The sequence below is a fragment of the Caretta caretta genome, chromosome 10, assembly GCF_965140235.1.
Source record: "Caretta caretta isolate rCarCar2 chromosome 10, rCarCar1.hap1, whole genome shotgun sequence".
NCBI lineage: Eukaryota > Metazoa > Chordata > Testudines > Cheloniidae > Caretta > Caretta caretta.
In genome coordinates, this window is record NC_134215.1 from 52,529,676 (window position 1) to 52,545,792 (window position 16,117).

General features: G+C 44.6%; 1 protein-coding gene across 4 annotated transcripts in view; it reads right to left on the reverse strand.

Moving 5' to 3' along the window:
* Positions 1–16,117, reverse strand: part of TLN2 (talin 2) — a 347,160-nt gene that overhangs the window by 197,120 nt on the left and 133,923 nt on the right. The window lies entirely within an intron of this gene.

Below are 16,117 nucleotides of genomic sequence, written 5' to 3' on the forward strand. Positions count from 1 at the left end.
TGCTTTCTCTTCTGGAAGTAGTGCTGTGCACTATTTTGTACTAACACTGGAAAGTATGGAAGTCCGCATTGTATAGCACGGCTTCTTGTCAAGTGAGCAGTGTAAGTACAGTGAACTAAATCCTGAGGACATTGGGAGTTACAGGTGCTCAATGACCCTGAGGGTTTTTTGACCAATATCTGAAGAGCCAGGTCCTGGCTCGGACTCATAGGAAGAAAGACAGCCCTGTTACTACCCATTGTTGAAGCAAAAATGGAAGTTGTGTTTTAAGACAAAATGACCTGTTACGCTAATGGGCATTAATATTTTTCCTGACACTGATTTTGCTTTCATTTGTTATGCTCAATCGATATGGGAAGCATAAATCCGTAGAAGATAGGCTAAAGCTGTGCTGTTTAATTAGCATAAAGTAATCAGGCACATTTTACCAAGTGTCCTCTGGTACAGATGGACCTGGATGAAATGACTTTCCAAGTCAGGAATCCCTTTGCTTTAATCTGCAGTGTGTGAAATTTCTGGATAAGCGGTCGAGATTCACACAAAGACTCTAGTGCAGTGATTTTCAAACTTTTGTACTGGTGACTCCTTTCACATAGCAAGTCTCTGAGTGCGACCCCCCTTATAATTGAAAAACACTTTTTTATATATTGAACCCCATTATAAATGCTGGATGCAAAGCAGGGTTTGGAATGGAGGCTGACAGCTTGTGACCTCCCCATGTAATAACCTCACGACCCCCTGCGGGGTCCCGATCCCCAGTTTGAAAACCCCTGCTCTAGTCCATCGGACAAGTACACTGTAGCTTCCACTCTGGAGTACTCTTTCTACTGAGTGTAAGGGATTACTTCAGTTAACTGTAAAAAGAAAAGGAGTACTTGTGGCACCTTAGAGACTAACCAATTTATTTGAGCATGAGCTTTCGTGAGCTACAGCTCACTTCACAAGTACTCCTTTTCTTTTTGTGAATACAGACTAACACGGCTGTTACTCTGAAACCTTCAGTTAACTGTGTAATAATTGCTGAGATAGGCTGTTTAAACCTTTTTGTGTTAGCCTAGGGGTGGCTATGTATTCATTTTCAGATCAATGAAAACTGATACATACTCCAAATGCAACATATCATGGTGTAGGCTGAACAGAGTATTGCTTGAGACCTCATGAGTTGTCTTGCACTATGTAACACTGGCTGGCTCTGAATACCTGGTGGCCACATCTAATTCTGGATGACAGTGCTGATGATAATGATCAATACTGCCTCTATTCTGTGATTTCAGTATCTAGTGGATTTTGTTTTACTTAATATCCATATGGGATGTTAGTTGAACTTCCATAGTGAATAAAGCAGCTGTTGATAAAACTTTACATATAGGAAACCCAGAGAAGTCATTAGTTGGTTCAATATCAGAGTTGGTGGATATGAATAGTGTGCATACAAGTTACTGCTATGCAATTACACATGGTCTAGAAAAGAGAAGAAGAAGAAAACCTGTTGATGGTATCAATCAATATTGCATATTAAGATTAATATTTTCAAAGAATGTTAAAGGCAAATCTTAGTCATATGCAAGAAATTCATACTTGAATTAATCTAAGCATTTGTACTATAAACATAACTGTGCTGTCACTGCATCTGAAGACTAAGGGTATGTTTACACTACCCGCGGGATCGGCGGGCAGTGATCAATCCAGTGGGAATCGATTTATCGTGTCTAGCCTAGACACGATAAATCGATTCCCAAGCACTCTCCCGTCAACTCCTGGTACTCCATCTCCACGAGAGGTGCAGGCAGAGTCGACAGGGGGAGCAGCAGCAGTTGATTCACCGCGGTGAAGACACCACAGTAAGTTGATCTAAGTACTTCAACTTCAGCTACATTATTCACGTAGCTGAAGTTGAGTAACTTAGATCGATCACCCCCACCCCAGTGTAGACCAGGGCTAAGATACCCTGATATGGCTCTGAATAGGCAGAGGACATAACAGCATAAAGTAGGACTTCAGAATACACTGGGGATATATGTAATCATTTTAAGTAGGAAGGAAAACATTTAAGAATACTTGGAATGCATTGAATGAACCCATTAGGTCATATTGTAGGTGTTTTGAAGCATGATGATATTAACAACATAAGAATGACCATATTGGCTCAGACCAAAAGGTCCATCTATCCCCAGTCTCCTGTCTTCCAACAGTGGCCAATGCCAGACACTTCAAAAGGAATGAACAGAACAAGCAATCATCGAGGGATCCATCCCCTGTCATCCACTCCCAACTTCTGGCAATAAGAGGCTACCGACACCAAGAGCATGGAGTTGCATCCCTGACCATCTTGGCTTCATGGACCTATCCTCCATGAACTTATCTAATTCTTTTTGGATCCCGATATAATTTTGGCCTTCACAACATCCTCTGGCAATGAGTTCCACAGGTGACTGTGCATTATGTGAAGAAGTATTTCCCTCTTTATTTGTTCTAAACCTACTGCCTATTAATTTCATTGAGTGACCCCTGGTTCTTGTGTTATGAGAAAGGGTAAATAACACTTCCCTATTCACTTTCTCCACTCCATTCTTCATTTTATAGACCTTTTCCAAGCTGAACAGTCCCAGTCTTTTAAAATCTTTCCTCATACAGAAGCTGTTCCATACCCTTATTCATTTTTGTTCCTCTTCTCTGTACTTTTCCCAATTCTCATACGACTTTTTTGATATGGGGCAACCAGAACTGCACACAGAATTCACGGTGTGGGCGTAGTGTGGATTTACATAGTGGCATTATGATATTTTCTGTTTTATCATCTATTCCTTTCCCAGTGGTTCCTAACATTGTTAGCTTTTTCAACTGCTGCTGCACATTGAGTGGATGTTTTCATAGAACAATACACAATGACTCCAAGATCTTTCTTGAGTGGTAACAACTAATTTAGATCCCATTATTTTGTATTATAGTTGGGATTGTGCTTTCCAATGTACATGTAACCAGACTGAATGTCATCTGCCATTTTATTACCCAGTCACCCAGTTTTGTGAGATCCCTTTGTAACTCTTCACAGTCTGCTTTGGACTTAACTATCTTGAGCAATTTTGTATTGTCTGCAGATTTTGCTACCTGTTTACCCCTTTTTCCAGATCCTACACTATCAGGTGCATTTTTAACCATATAGTCATGGAGAATTTTAAAGTGACTGCTTGTTGGATATCAAACTTAGAAACTTTTTCCACAGAGACACAGGGTGTCTACCAATCACCTCAGATTTCTTATGTCCAACCTTAGACCTGTTTGGCACTATCTTTCTGCAGTTTTCACAGAGTTACTGTTGTCAAAGATTCCCATTGCAGACTTAGTTTTGTCAAATCCTTTTAGGACCTGCCTCAAGTACTGAGCTGCCAATTCACAGCCTGTGCAGAATTTTTCTCCAGCCATCATTTGTATGACAGCCATGGGATCTCTGATGGACACTAGGGTTCCTTTGTTGCATGCTCTTAGCTTAGGGATTCCTTCAGCTTGGGCTTCATGCTGATGCACTAACTCAGCTTCATCTGTTCTTCTCATTGTTCCATCAGCATGGAAGAGGGACATAGGCACAGGTCCAATTCGGTGATTAAAGACCTTTGCCATTGAAACATCATCTCTGCATCTTGCTAAGGACAGGGCAAGGAGGAAAACAATTTCTGGACTGATAGCTGCTATGACTGTCCCTCCCTTGCCACAGTGAAATTTGGTCTTCTTGGCCTACTAAACAGCTTCATTATTTCTGAAAACAAAAAATCCGCAAAAACACTTGCTAGTGCAAAGGCAATAAAAATCTTTTATACATTGTTGTTTGGTAGCTTTGACCTATAAACACCACATTAAAGGTGTTGAAATTAACAGTAAAAACTGTAGTCAGTCACATTGCAGTGTTCCTGGAACTGTGCAAAAAATGACACTCTCTCATTATGGGTACCATTGTTTCATCTCGCCTACAGGCTTACGGCACCACTTGATAGTTCTACATAATACTTCATCTAAATGTACATAAAATAAGCTTTCAAATGTTATATGATTTGTGTGTGTGCACGTGCTTGCCACATGCACCAGTGCCCATTTTTTGAAGAGACCCTCTTCAAAAGCTCCTGATGAGCCTTGGCATTATCTTGCGGAACTGGGTGAGGGGGACCTGTAATCGCTTCATCCAGCGATGAGGAGAATAAAGCCAGTGCCAAGGGATCCACTACATCACTTGGTGGTCCAGCTGGCTGCTCCCGTATGTCCTCCTGGGCCTGGGGGGGTGGGGTCTTCCCCTGTAGGGCCTCCACCTCTGGAGGAGGGCAGGATGCTGCGGCCGATGGCCTATCTGAGGCCCCTGCCACCAAATCAGGCAACCTGGGAAGCCTGGGTAAACCCCCATGGATTCCAGGGGTACCACACGGCCAGTCATTGGTCTGGAGGCTACAGAGTCAGTTGCGGTGCCAATGAGGTTGACGGTACCACTGATGCCGGGGCCTGTCCTGCTACCAGGGACTCCTGATCAGCACTGGAGTCATAAGCGGAACAGATGCTGCGGAGTGACCATGACCGGCTGGCTTGGCAACTCTCCTCACCGCGGTGCCACCTGTTGTACCTTGACGCCGTCCTGTCCAAATGGGACAAGTGCCTCCTGCGGGACCCCAGGGATTTTTGGCATTCGGCAGATCTGTGTCGGCAGACCGGCGATCTACGCCTCACGCTGCTTGACCTGTACCGGGAGTTGAAGCGAGTCGGTCATCAATAGAATCTCCCCAACCAAGGGGATTTGCATCTCGGCAATGGGTGCAGTCGAGTGGGTGACCCATGACCCCGTTGGGTCGCAGGACCAGTGCTGAAACCTGGAGACCCAATGGGTCGGTTTCAATGCTCATGGTGCGGAGGGGGAGGGTGGGCGCCTCCACAGGTCTGCACCAGGTTACCGGCGAGCCGCACCTCGAATTCCGCTGTCGGTGCCTATGGTCCAGACATCGAGGAGGGCTTCTCTGCCTGGAAAGTCCGAGGCATGACGGCTCCGTGCGGACGAGCGCTCGCAGGATGTCCCCCGCGACGGGGAGCGGCACTGCTGAGTCAGGGACACGCGGAACAGTCCCAAGGCAGATTTACCCTGGGCTTGGGTACCGCCAGGGCCGGTGTAGGCGGCACCGGTAGCATAAGGATCGCCTGCAGGCCTCAGGCATAGACAGGACTTGGAATTGACGGAGGCCCTCATCACTGTCCAGTGTGGCAGGCATAGCACAGGAGGGGCTCAACATTCGCTGGGGTCCAACTCCTTGATGGAGATGTTGAGCCATCCAGCACGGGTCTTGGCTCTCCTCCGGCCCTCTCCATTCGCTCTCAGGAAGTGGGAGATCGTCCCCGCGTGGGCCTCTTCGTCTTCTTAGCCGGGGTTGGGGAGGGGGATCGGTGCCAGCTCGTAAAGAGTACCGGTGTGGCGCTCCATTCTGAAGTTGAGGTGCTCGGGGCTGAGTCAGACCTCTGCTCCAGTGCCAGGGTCCGCGCCGACTCCACCAGGAGTGCCCGGAGATGCACGTCTCTCTCCTTCTTTGTTCTGGCTTTGAACGACTTACAGATGCGACACTTGTCGCTTGTGTGTCCTTCTCCTAGATACCTTAAATAGCTAAGGTGTGGGTCTCTGACAGGCATGGGCAGCTTACAATGATCGTATGGTTTAAAGCCTGCGGACCGGGACATGCCCCATCCCTAGACTGAGTCCCGGCCGGGACCAACTAACTAGAACTAAACTAAGAGTAAATACTAAACTATCTACGATCATTTTACAACAAAACATTCGTGAGACACACTGAACTAAGTGAACGTTAGCCAAAGCAGTGGAAGTTCCAGCACCGTCACTGATGGCAAGAAGGAACTAAGGGGGGGGGAGCCGGAGGCGCCCCTTATACCGCGTCATGCGGGCGCCACTCCAGAGGGGGCCAGAGCCAGTCCCCTATGGATACTGCTAAGGGAAAAACTTCCGTCACTGGTGCATGTGGCGAGCACAAACACCTAATATAGAATGGCCATGAGCAAGCACTGGAAGAACGACCAGATTAGTCATCCTTAAACTAATGGCCAAGTTAGCAACGCTTCTTTAATGGAATTCGTTGGAAAAAAGAGACTTTACTATTGGATTCTTATTATGAACCCCCCAAACATGTTTATTTGAGTGGGGTGGAAACTATGGTCATCTTAAATGCTCCCCATGTCTCAACTTGTTTTTGAGAAAATCTGGGACATAATTTTGGCAAAGTACCAGACACATATTGTTTCTGCACTGTTAGAATCTAGTGTGCACTGACCACTTTGAAAAAACATTTCAGAGGAAAACTATGATCACGTTGACTCACCGCGATGCCATTTAGTTATTCCACTTATGCAGACCATAGTGACGAGGCCTCAGAGATGAGTCATGACAAGGAGTATTTAGAAAAGCACCACACCTCACTGTAGTGGAAATAGTTTACCCAAGGAGGCACTTCCAACAGAAGTCTTGAAAACATATTATATTTTGAATGACCTAAGCAAAGATCAAGACTAAAGAAGACTAAAAAAAAAATTAGATTTATTGGACTGCCATGATTCTCGAATGGATGGTCTGGTGCATAATTGTATCAGCCATTTTTTTAGGATAGCAAGATAGACAAGCACAGCCATCTTCGACTCAGCTGGGTCAGACTTTTCAGTAACTGACTCATCTCTGGTCTGCTACAGAATAAATGCAGTGCTTACAGTAGTCTGAAAAAATGAGGGTGGAGTCTATCATTTCCTACAGAAATGAAAGCAACATCATATATGCATGTCTCCTTCAGCCCTGCCCAATCAATTCTGCCCCATATCTGTTCTGTCCCCCCATCCTCCATCAATCAGAAGTAGACTATTTGATGGGGAAATGAAGCACAGACACACTAAATAATTTGTCCAGAGTTACACAGGAAACCTGTAGTGCAGCAAGGACTTGAATCCAGGTCTCCCAAGTCCCAGTCTATCCACTTCCCCCCTAATGAAAGTTCCTATTCTAAGTTAAAAGCTTGGATATGTCCTGGGGAAAAAATGCCTTCCTGAACTGAATCATTTTTACACAGCAGGCAGTTGTAGTGCTGCTGGTATTGAAGTTCTGGATACCAGCTACTATCTGGTATATTACTTCATTTTTTGAAGTGTAAGCCAGCAATAACCCTATCCTATTCTTTTGATTAATGGAATCAAGGTCGCAATGGCCTCAGAAGCAGGGCATGCTCCTTTAAGGAGAAAGTAGATTGCTTACTGACTTGTGACAAAACAAGAAAAAGGCACTCAACCCAAAATCAGCAATGCACTCATGCAACTCAAAACCCATTCCTTAACCCATCTAGTTACGTCTTTATAATTCTCCTGCGTTTCAAGACTGATGAAGGGAGATGACAGAGCCTTCGATACAGACCCAAAGAGGAATAACTCTGGCCAATACCTCTAGCCTTACATTTGCTATTGTGAAATTAAGCCTTAACTACTGTGATACAGCATGGCCAGAGGGCAGCAGGAGACTGTTAGAAGGGAGCCTTATTCCCTGTAGAGGGAAGAAAGTTTGCTATAGATTAATTAAAGCACCTGAAGCCAATTAAAGTACCTGAAGCCAGTCACCTGATAAAACTCCCCTGCTTCAATCAGACAAAGGAAGGAGTTAAAGCAGAGTGGATTGGAGCTGGAGCAGAGAGCAGTTTGGAGGAAAACAGAGGAGAGTTTAGAGAAGTGCTGGGGTTGGCTAAGATGACCAAGACCTTAGGTAAAGGGACACCTGGTTTGTGCAGAGGAAGGGCAGGAAGCCCCACAAGCTGTAGGGCAGGAGAGGGAAGTAGCCCAGGGAAAGGAACCGCTAGTTCAAGCGGTTTACCGCTATCCCTAGGGCCCCTGGGCTGGGACCCGGAGTAGAAGGCAGGCCCGGGTCCTTCCCTCTCCACTCCCCTCCTCTAGGACACTAGTTGGGCAGTTAATACCCCAGTTCAGGGGTGAGAAACGGCGCCCTGAACCCTCCCCAAGAAGAGAAAGCGCGAGACCCATCAAAGTAGTGCCAGCAATTTGCCGCACTGCCAACTTCTCTCATTAGGTAGAGATTCAGCTGCCACAAGATTCAGAAAGGGACAGTGTAGTGCATGACTAATCGAAAGCGTCAGATGACATTTGGGGACAAATTTGGAGACAAACCCAAGGCAACCATGCAGATGTTACAATGTAAGTATTTGCAACTTGAGGTAGTCCAAGATAATGCATCCAGCATGTCTAACCAACTATATTAAATATGTATACTTACATTTTCACCTATTTTTAGTTACAGTTACTGCAACTGGCTTTGTGCTGCTTGCCAGTGTTATTTGCTACATGTTATGTTGACATGCCAAGATACAGCTAAAAGCCTAAAAAGTCATTTTTCCCACCGAGTCCTCAGGAGACTTCTCCCTGTCAGGGATGGCTAAAGTACACAAACAACCCAGAAACACACTGTTACTTGTAAAATGTATTAAAAATGAGGTTGTAAGAACACTTTTTCCACCAAGAATAATAAACCAAACAGAATGACTTCTGCAATTATCAAGAAGCCAGGGCACTTGCACTGCAAAACTAGAGTTTTCAGAGGAAAAGGAAAGATTTTTAGATACTTCGCATTATATTTTTAACACCCCAATTTTGTAAAATGATTCCTTGGCAGTTCAAAACAGAATTCCTGTTTCTTTCCTCCACAACCAAGACCTGAAGCTCAGAGCCAAGGGTGGGGCTGACGGCTGCAACAACTCAACAAAACCCTGTATTCCCTGCTTTGTGCTGTTGCCTGCTGTCTTCTGTGCTGCAAGATCAGAAATTCTTGGTGGCAACCCAATGCAGTGAAGTCTGTATGTAGTTCTCGCCCACCCAGGAGTCCCCCGGTAGCTACAGGTGGTACTGGAAGTGCAGTACATCAGCCACATTATACAGCTATGACATTACTGACAGGGTTTAACCCCAATTGTACCCAATGGCCAGCCACGCCAGTATAACCAATATTTGCTGCAGTGTTGATGTTGAAAATTGGGTCAGAAGGGTTTGGGGGTTTTCCAAGATATATCCCTATGAAAACTGTCAGTCGGTGAAGCAATTGGTTAAGAAAAATAAAATGCATCTCAAGGACAAGCTGTGCATAAGAGCCAGATTCTGCTTCACACCATGGCTAGTAGGTGCATTACCCAGTAGGTGCTCAGAGAGAAAAGACTCAATCTTTTTCGAGAACAGCATCTTACTGGACTAAGCAGCAAAGAGTCCTGTGGCACCTTTTCCACTTCATGCATCCGACGAAGCGGGTATTTACCCATGAAAGCTTATGCGCCAATATGTCTCTTTGTCTATAAGGTACCACAGGACTCTTTGCCACTTTTACAGATCCAGACTAACACAGCTACCCCTCTGATACGTTACTGGACTAATACGACCTGTTTCACATTTTTGGAGAATGGCTCCAATAGGTTCCAGTCATGCAACATCCACTGCGTACATTTGCTTTGGGACTAGGGAAGAAATCCATAAAATTTTGCTAAATGTTACACACATACCTAAGTTAAAAAAAGTCACTTAAAGCCTTACAAAAGTCTTTCCAAATACTCAGTATTACAGAGATATGAGAGTGATTTCCTGTATCACAGACTCATCAAAAGGGAAATTATACAAATTTTAATGGTGACTATTGTATGCAGTGCAAGTAAAAAAAATAAAAATCAAATAGTTTTGGAGACTAAATTCCAGACCACATCACTTCCAGTCTAATAGGTGAAATTTTCTAAGCAATGTATGCCATTTAGCCAAACATCTCCCACTGGTTTTTAAATGCACAATAAGTAGCTAAATCCTCTATACTAGCTTGAAAGAACTCAGCCATTACCACTATAGTTCAGTTCATGGCGCATTTCCAAAGTGGAAGCACCAACCTACATACTTCCGAGGAAGTCTATACTCTTCTACACAATTTAAGTCAATTTCGAGAACAATTCACATCTTCCCTGCTAAAGCAGCTGAATGGCATCAAAGTGGAGCTATTTTTAATCACAATTTGATAAAAACAGGCTTAATTCTTATGCTGGTGGGGGAGTATCAAGATAGTTTAAATTATACATTTATACAAAGTGATTAAATGACTCACTTTATGTCATGAGGATATTGCATTTCTTTATGACCAATAAAACTACAGACTTACCCAAAAAAATGGCAGTAGGTGTTTCAATCCACTGAACACAAAATGAAACATATGACAATAAAGGTAATATCTGAACCTACAGAAGCCCAATATACTTTTCCAGAGATTCTGGTCTCGCATCTCAGCTTGCACTTTTAAATCATCGAACAATTTGAATCTAGTGAGAGCTGTAATACCGGAATTATGACCTCTCCCTACAAATTTACAGCACACACATTTCTGGAACTGAAGCCAGTGACACACTCCACACTAAAAGCATAGGGAGCACAGGAGCAAGTCTTGGCTCAGTTATGTTAATGCAACCCCACTGAGGCTGCACCAGTGTAAGAACAGAATTTGGAACAAAGCTTTATTTTTACAAAGCACACGCCTATCCACTTTATCATTTAAAAATATGTTCACATCCAATTGAAAATAAATCCGTCTGCTCGCAGGTTCACTTTCCAGCATTACTTTTTATCTATGGATTCTGAAACTCAGTTCATTGTATGCAGTGGCTCTACTAATAAAGATTATCCAACTGCATATTTTGACGAGACCCCTGAAGTGTCAAAATAAGTGGGTCTCACTTCTGAAGTGCTGCATTCAGTTTCAGCATCAAGACAAACCCAACGAAGCATTTAGCTTTCCTGTATCATATCAGTATCTGCAGTATTCGGAACATACAAAGATCTATGATTTTTGTTGTCTGGACACCCATGAAGACATCCACTAACAGTTAAGGTGTCATTATATGGGTGGCAGGGGAGGTAAGAGAGGGTTGGGGGATCAGGTGAGGCAGGTTTGGAAGTAGGGGAGTAGGAGTGGGACAGTGGGAATGGGGGGATGAGAGGTGGGTGGCAGGGTGAATGGAGGAAAAATGGGGCAAGGGCACATTAGCCCCATATTCTCCTCTCCTGTGTATGCCCAGATTTGAGGGGCTCTTGACCCACTAGGAGGTCTGAGCCTCTCTCTTTGCCTGCCTTATATGAGCTGGGATATGGAGGACCTTGTCCCTCTATAATTGTCGGAGCCCCTCTCACTGCACACAATGAGTATGCTAGGATCTGGGGAGCCAGTGACCATCTAAAGGGGCTGGCAGAGTAAAGATGTGTGTTGATGGGCTGTACTGGGGCACTGCTGAACAAGGGTAAGTTAAAGTTGCCTGGGCATCCTTAACTGTGCATTTCTAGTTTTCAGAAGTTTGAGTTCTGCTCAAATAATCATTCTGCAAGGCAATGATATACCACCAACTAATCTTACCTCTGTGTTAACATACTGTGACACAGTTCCTCCTCTGCCTTGGTGGGTCCTGCGCTTATTGGAGGATTTGCTCACCTCAGAGATTCACAGCAGCCCTCAGTTTGGCCACTTTTGCTAGTGGCTCAAACCTGCCGTTCACTCAGCTAACCTCATCACTGGCCAGCATGGGGAAAAGGAAGGAGAACAATCCCCGCAATCTCTGCTGGTCCACCTAATGGGTCAGGGGACAGGACAGGGACGTTCCCTCTGGTGGGACCCACAGTCCAGGTCAACTCCTCCTGTATCCAATAGGGAGTTGGGGGATTGCGGGGGAACCCGGGCCCGCCCTGTACTCTGGGTTCCAGCCCAGGGCCCTGTGGATCACAGCTGTCTACAGTGTTTCGTGTAACACCTGTGTGACAGCTACAACTCCCTGGGCTACTTCCCCATGGCCTCCTCCCAACACCTTCTGTATCCTCACCACAGGACCTTCCTCCTAATGCCAGATAGTGTTTGTACTCCTCAGTCCTCCAGCAGCACACCCTCTCACTCTCAACTCCTTGCGTGCCCCTCACTGACTGAAGTGAGGTCCTTTTTAAACCAGCTGCCCTGATTAGCCTGCCTGCCATAATTGATTCTAGAAAGTTCTTAATTGGCTCCAGGTGTCCTAATTAGCCTGTCTGCCTTAATTGGTTCCAGCAAGTTCCTGATTGTTCTGGAACTGTCCCTGTTACCTTACCCAGGGAAAAGAGACCTGCTTAACCTGGGGCTAATATATCTGCCTTCTGTCATTCTCCTGTAGCCATCTGGCCCGATCCTGCCACAATACCTTTCTGCTGTTGGATAAACCCTTTATGTTTACCCTACACAGAGCTGAGCATACTGCATTCAATACTGAATTTGTAAAGGCATATATTTTAGACCTATTAAAAACATGACCACTACAGACTTCCCAAGCAGAAGTAGACTCAAGAGAGAAGACTTTTTGGGAAAAGGATAAATAGGATCTCTCTCAGAGGGAAAACAGTGGTCCCTAAAATGATTGCTATAGGAGGATTCTAATAGCTATGTCTACACAGGCCTTTGTTCAGAAGATGTGAATGGTAAAGGAACACCTAGATTTCATTCTTGAAAGGGAGAAAAAGAAGACAACTTGTTTGGGGATGGTTTAGGGGTGTAACTTACACAACTGAAGTGTACTAAACCATTTTAATTCTTTAGTGAGAATATAGCTTCAAATGCAACCAGTTCCCTCTTTAGCCAAACTTATAATTATTTCATTCATACTTCCACCCCCCCCCCTTCTGCTCTACCTCTAGAATGCTCTAGTCTCGACCCAAATTACCACTACAATACATAACACACTGTGCCAGGTGTGCTTCCCCACACTTACCATGTAGGAATTAACTTAGGTCAGATGGGCCAATTAACCTATTAGGCTGCAGGCTGGGGGATATTTACACTGAGAGGAGATCCCTAATTAACGGAAGCTCACCAGTGGAGAAACAGGAGGGGCTTCTATAAAACCAGGGAGCTGGGAGCAGAAAGGGGGCTGCAGGGAGGAGAGCTGCCATCACTCCCCCTAGAATAAGGGAGAGAAAGGGACCAAAGAGGAAGGGTTTGTCTAGCAGACTCAGGAGACAGGGGTTTAGATAAGGTGGAGGATGCTAGCCTGGGATAAGTAAGGTCGGAAATAGTCCTGGCGAAAGGCAGGAAGGTTTGGGGTAGTACAAACTTTGGCTGCCAGACTTTGACTGGCTCCTGGACTGGAACCCAGAGTAGAGGGCAGGCCTGGGTTCCCCTACCAGCCACTGAATGAGTGGCACAAGCTGTGGAGTGACCCTGAAGTATGTCTGGGACCGTTCTGGGTTAGGGAGTGACTAAACCAGGGCAGTGGACTTAAAGCCTGCCCATTTGCTGTGGAGGACTTTGATAGAACCGCGGAGGAGAACTATTGTGATTCGGCCAGAGGGTTAAGTCAGGAAGACGAGGCACTGCAGCTTCGAGGTGCAAGAGAGGGGCCACAAAGCAAGATGATGGGCAGAGGAACTGCAAGAAGAGGATGTCAGGCTGAAAGGGATAATCCCAGAGCAGTCAGCAGGCAACGACCCTAGCCGTAAATAGTGAAACCCATCTCTCTCTCACTCTCTCTCTCTCTCTCACACACACACACACCCCTTCTGTAGTAGTTCCCATATCACTGTGTTAACTTTAGGAACAACATAACACACCTGAGGAAGTACTTGCATGTTCATGGAGACCACAATAATAAACCTACCCCAAATATCTTTGGTGATTCAGACTCAAGTTATAATCTAGACCTACAACATGCACCCCTTGTCTACAAGGTGTTCAGGGAGCTCTAAGATGTTTGTATTGTGTTGTTGTAGCCATGTTGTTCCCAGGATATTAGAGAGACACAAGTTGGGGGAAATAATATTTTATTGGACTAACTTCTGTTGGTGAAAGAGACAAGCTTGCGAGCTACACAGAGCTCTTCTTCTGTTGTGGCAGGCAAAATAGTAATATACACAACAATGTATTCAACCATGGCTCCCAGTAGGTAACAAACAGCAGCTGACTAAAATATGCATTCACAAAAGTGTCCTCATTAGTCTCTAATGGGAAAAGATCACACAAAAACACAATGCAAATTTGAATAGTTGCCAAAAAAATGTTTTTCTGTCTGAAAGCAGTACCAGCTGTTTAAGATGTACCATGAATGCAGCTGCTGATCACTGCATGCAATACCTAGAATGCCAATAGATTTTCACATGGTGCTGCAGCAAGCTTAATCAAGTTCAATGTATGCTCCTTTCACATAACCATGTTAGCAGCTGCATGGGGGATTATATTCTTTAACCATTTAATACACTCTCAAACAGGAATTTAGAGACTAAATGGAAGGTATTGTCATGATTTTAATTCTCAGGATTCTCCATTCCCAGCCATGAAACAGTATGTGCATTCTAATTACTAGGAATATTTAGGTTTCAGAAAGCAACCGTGTTAGTCTGTATCCGCAAAAAGAACAGGAGTACTTGTGGCACCTTAGAGACCAACACATTTATTTTATGCTCAAATAAATTTGTTAGTCTCTAAGGTGCCACAAGTACTCCTGTTCTTTTTTAAAGAATATTTAGCTTCTCTAAAGAAATCCTTGTTTGGAAAGGGGATAGTAGGAAATTGTTAGCTAGGATTATGAGGATGGGATGAGGAAGGTGGGGCTGCAGATTCATGAACTGGCGAAAAATTCAGACTGGGAAACTTCATGGGGTGAAGGGGCACTTGTGGATGCTGGAGTGTTCAGTAATTGGCAACAGTTAGGGTACCGAGGGAAGTAGGAAACTTCAGCAGCTGGATGACTGTGTAGATCAGTCACTGGGTGCACAGTTGAGTCAACTCTTCAGTGCAGTTTATGGAGGATGAATTAGTTGTGTTGGGTGTTACAGTTCTTCCGAATTTTAAATAAATACAACCCTTCCACATACATCATTTAAGATACAAGTACTTCCATTAGAGTGGCAAATGCAGAGACGAGAACACTCCCCCTTGTGCAGATTTAAATAGCTTCACAGGATGTGTCAAGAGCTCCTCTCTTTAGTACACAGCAACAATAAAAGGCCTCCTACAAAAAAAAAAAAAAAAAAAAAACCAACACACCACAAACACTTGGGGTTAATAACTTTATAAGACCTTAATTAAGGGTGTTATGCTAATCAACTTCTATCACGTATTTATATAACATACAAATTTTAATTGTCAAATGCAAGAACTACACATGGTACACAAAAGTTAGACTCTGGATTTAGTAATTTTATATTTCACAAAGGCTGAGCATCTTTGCAAGTGATCATGCCCATTAAATGGAGACTCCATCAGTACAATACAAAAGTGCAGTATTTAGAGGAGTGGTTCTCAACCTCTTCAATACTGGGACTGCCCCCAAAATCTCCTCCACCTCCTCCCATTTAGCATTATGAGAAGAGCAGGGTGGTTAAAACCAACATGAGTTTGCAGTCCCCAAATCAACCCCTCGTGTCATATTCTGACCCAGAACATATTCCGCCTCTGGAGAGAAGCATGCAGAGCAAAACCATGCCGGTGGGGGAGGCACTCTGCAAAGGCAGCATCACAAGGAAAACCACTGCCTCTTCTGAGCTCAAGCACTCGATTCAGAATTTGGCCATGAGCAAGCCAACACACTTTGGCATGCAAGAGGCTCTCTTGAAGATGAAGGGAAAAGTCAAGACTTGCAGATGCAAGCTGGACTAAAGAACTCGTAGGGGAGACAGCTAGGTGAGGAAAATGCCCAGTGGAAGCATGTGACTACAAAATCCAGGCAGAGGAAAAGACCAGCTAGTGAAGGAGAAAGAGCTCAGCTCAGGAACAGGTGTGCTAAGTTGGAAAATGAAGAAGGGGCACACCAGGCTGTAACTGAACGAGGGAGGGCAAGGAAGAAGAGAAGAGTGGCTAGTCCTGTAAGAAGAAGGGAAGAGCCAATGGAGACACCCAGAGTTCAGAGCCCAGGAGGATACAGGATGACTTGCAGAAGATTGCAAGAGATAATAAAGAACAAGAGGACTTGCAGCTAGAAAGACCAGGAGAAAAACCAGAGATAGCACAAGTCAGATGGTTGTGGTCCCCATGAAGTCTGTTTGGGAGTGGGGTTTCACTAAACACAGGTTGAAAACC